The sequence below is a fragment of the Dasypus novemcinctus genome, chromosome 8, assembly GCF_030445035.2.
Source record: "Dasypus novemcinctus isolate mDasNov1 chromosome 8, mDasNov1.1.hap2, whole genome shotgun sequence".
NCBI lineage: Eukaryota > Metazoa > Chordata > Mammalia > Cingulata > Dasypodidae > Dasypus > Dasypus novemcinctus.
Window position 1 is genome coordinate 67,235,931 of NC_080680.1, and position 4,056 is coordinate 67,239,986.

General features: G+C 36.6%; 1 non-coding gene across 1 annotated transcript; it reads left to right on the plus strand.

Annotated features, from left to right (window-relative positions):
• Nucleotides 1-107, plus strand: LOC111766652 (U6 spliceosomal RNA). The gene has a single exon (XR_002798633.1). It is a non-coding gene; the product is annotated as a U6 spliceosomal RNA (small nuclear RNA).
• The last annotated feature ends 3,949 nt before the right edge of the window (nt 108-4,056 follow it).

Genomic DNA, 4,056 nt, shown 5'->3' on the forward strand with positions numbered 1-4,056 from the left:
GTACTCACTTTGGCAGCACATATACTAAAATTGGAATGATACCGAGAAGATTAGCATTACTCTTGAGCAAGGAAAACCCACAAATTCGTGAAACGTTCCATATTTTAAAATTGATATACAGATTTAAAGCTATCCAATAAAAATTCTAACAACATTTTTTACACAAATGGAAAACACAATAAGTTTATTTGGAAGGGTAAGGGGCCCTGAATAGCAACAAACATCTTAAAAAGGAAAAGCAAAGTTGGAGGACTCTCAATTCCGGACTTTAAATCATATTACCTAGCTAAAGTGGTAAAAACAGCATGGTACTGGCATGAAGATAGACACATAGACCAATGGAACCAAAGTTATGGTACAGAAATAGACCCTTACATGTATGGTCAAGTGATTTTTTATAAGCCTGTCAAACTTACACAGCTGGGGTAAAGCAGTCTATTCAACAAATGATGCTGGAAGAACTGGATATCCATAGCCAAAGAAAAAAAAAGGACCCCTATCTCACACTTTAAACAAAAATTAACTCAAAAAGGATCAAAGATCTAAATACAAAAGCAACCATAAAGCTCCTAGAAGAAAATGTAGAAACATATCTTCAAGACCTGGTTATAAGTGGTGCATTCTTAAACCTTACACTGAAAGCACACGCAATGAAAGAAAACATGGATAAATGGGACCTCCTCAAACTTAAACACTTTTGTGATTCAAAGGACTTCACCAAGAAGGTGAAAAGGCAGCCCACTCAATGGGAGAAAATATTTGGAAACCAAATGTCTGATAACGGTTTGATTTTCATTCATTATAAAGATCATACAACTCAAAAATAAAAGAGCAAGCAATCCAATTTTAAAATGGCAAAAGATTTAAACGGATATTTCTCCAAAGAGGAAATAAAAATGACCAAAAAGCATATGAAAAAATGGTCCATATTACTAGCTATTAGGGAAATGCAAATCAAAATGAAAATAAGATATCATCTCACACCTCATAGAATGGCCGTTAAAAAAAAAAGAAAACAGTAAGTGCTGGAAGGATGTGGAGAAATAGGAGCACTCCTTCACTGTTGATATGATTGTAAAATGGTGCAGCCTCTGTGGAAGACCATTGGCAGTTCTTCAGGAAGCTAAATAAAGAACTGCCACATGATCTAGCAATTCTTCTACTAGGAATATACCCGGAACTGAAAACTGTAACACAGACATCTGCATACCTCTGTTCTTAGAGGCATTACTCACAATCACCAACGGATGGAAACAACCCAAGTGTCCACCAATCAATGAATGGATAAACAAAATGTGGTATATGTGATATGATAGAATACTATGCTGCAATTAGAAGAAATGAAATTGGGACACACATAATAACACAGATGAATCTTGAAGACATTATGCTAAGTGAAGTAAGCCAGACACAAAAGGACAAATATTGCAAGGTCTCAAGTTAAAACCTAGAGTATAGGTTATTAGGAGAGAAGAGGGGGCTGTGAAGGAGTACTGATACTTAACGTATGTAAAAGTTTTAATTAACTTGACTATATAAGTGTGGAAATGGGTAGAGTTGATGGCAACACATTATTATGAGTAGAACTACCCTAGCTGTGTTTTAAATGGGATTGTGGGTGTAAAGGGTAGTCTAGGGATGGAAATGTCAATGGAAAGAAAGCTAGAGAATAATCTAGGGACTGAATAACACAGTGAACCCAGAGGTGGATGATAATTGTGGCTGATGGTATGTATGCAAGAGTGTCCTTCTGTGAGGTAGAGTGGTTATATGTAGCTATTGCAGAGTGGTGGGAATGTGAGAAGCATGGGAAAAATACAATTGCTGTGACCTATAGACTTTGGTTAACAGCAATACTGTCATATTCTAGCATCAATGCCAAAGATGCACTGGTTGATAATAGACAGTATGGAAAAATTGTGCCAAATGTATGCTATGGAACATGGCTGGTGGTAATAGTCTGATATTATCTCATAATCTGTAACAAATATTCTACCAGGTGTAGTGTGTTGGTAAAGGGGTGTTGTATGGGAATGTGCATGATTGTTTTGTAAGTTCACAACTTCTGTAATAAAATTTATTAAAAATAATAATAGGATGGGTTGGGATAAAATACACCAAATAAAGATATGGACTGCAGTTAGCAGTAATATTTTGACAATGCTCTTGCATAGTTTGTAACAAATGTTTCACAACAATGCAAGGTATTGGTGGTGGGGTAATATATGGGATGACTGTATGATGTTATGCATGTTTACTTTGTAAGTTCACAACTCTTACTATACACTTATTGTTTACATACATTCATGGATAAATTATATCTTCAATAAAATTTTAAAATAAAAAAATATTTTGATATATCCTCAGAAAAATTCTATGAAATAAATATTATTAAATCATTTTACAACCAAGAAGGCAAGGTCTTAGACAAATTGAATACTTTCTGTGACTCTTTAAGCAAGTCTTATTTACTCTCTTGTTCAGAGCACTTGACTGAATCCTTAGTGCACAGCAGATGCTCAATAAGTAAAGTAAACCGCAGCAGGTGTCATTTTTTCTATAAGATACATGATAAATCTAAATCTCAGAGAAGGAAAATTGGGGAAATGAGAAAGTAACTAATATTGGCTTAGTGCTGGGATTTACAAATGACAAACCATGGGCCAAATCCAGCCAATGGTTGTTTTGATTTTTTCAAGACAAAGTTTTATGGAACAAAGCCTCACACAATTTTTTACATACTTTCTAGGGCTGCCTTCATGCTATGACCTTCAAATTGAGTAGTTAGACCAACAAAGACTAAAATATTTACTATCTGGTCCTTGAAAGAAAATGTTTGCCAAACCCTGGTTAGTATATATCATATGCCAGGAAATATACTCAGCACTGTTAACTACTTTTCACCTCATTAAGTTTAACAGCCACATGTAAAATAGGAAATAATGCCATTGTCCAGAGGTGGACTCTGAGACCCAGAGAGTTAATTTGCCCTACGTTCTATGGTTCATAAATGACAGAGCACTGATTTGAATTCTAATTTGTCAGACTTTGATACATACACTCTTTTTACATCTAACAGTCAGAGAATCTTGAAAAGAAACATAAGATGCTAAATAGAAGGGCTCTTTTTAGATGCTTAAACATCGTCATATATAAGCAAGTGGCATGAAAGTTAAAGTAAGGTGAAGAGCTGATTTTATAACCCATAATAAGAATAGTTATGGTTATTACAATTTATAAGGAACTATTTATATGTCAATCCTTGGGCTGACTAAAATTCTACACATGTGTAGAGTATATAAAAATATATACAGGGAAGCGGACTTGGCCCAATGGATAGGGTATCCGCCTACCACATGAGAGGTCCGCAGTTCAAACCCCAGGCCTCCCTGACCCGTGTGGAGCTGGCCCACTCACAGTGCTGATGCCCGCAAGGAGTGCCGTGCCACGCAGGGGTATCCCCCGCATAGGGCAGCCCCACGCGCAAGGAGCGCGCCCCATAAGGAGAGCCACCCAGCGCGAAAGAAAGTGCAGCCTGCCCAGGAATGGTGCCACACACACGGAGAGCTGATGCAACAAGATGACACAACAGAAAGAAACACAGATTCCCGGTGCCGCTGATAAGGATAGAAGCAGTCACAGAAGAACACACAGCGCATGAACACAGAGCGCAGACAACTGTGGGGGCAGTGGGGAAGGGAAGAGAAATAAATAAAAAATAAATCTTAAAAATATATATATATATATATATATATATACACACACACACAATTTTATGTGTTTCTCATATTCTATGAAGATATTTTTATAGTTATACAGAAAGAAATGCTTAGAAGTATTATATTGCAAGACAGTAATCAGTAAATCAAGGATTCAACCCTTGTTTTCCTAACTCACTAACTCTCTGTCTCTTAATTACTATGTTGTACTCTTTCTATTCTTTCTCAACACTCTCCTGTAGGTTTCCATTACCTCAAAGACTATCCCATGGCATAAGGAAGGTTAATGTCTTGGAGGTCCTCCATAGTCACACAAGTACCAAAACCCACTAGTCAA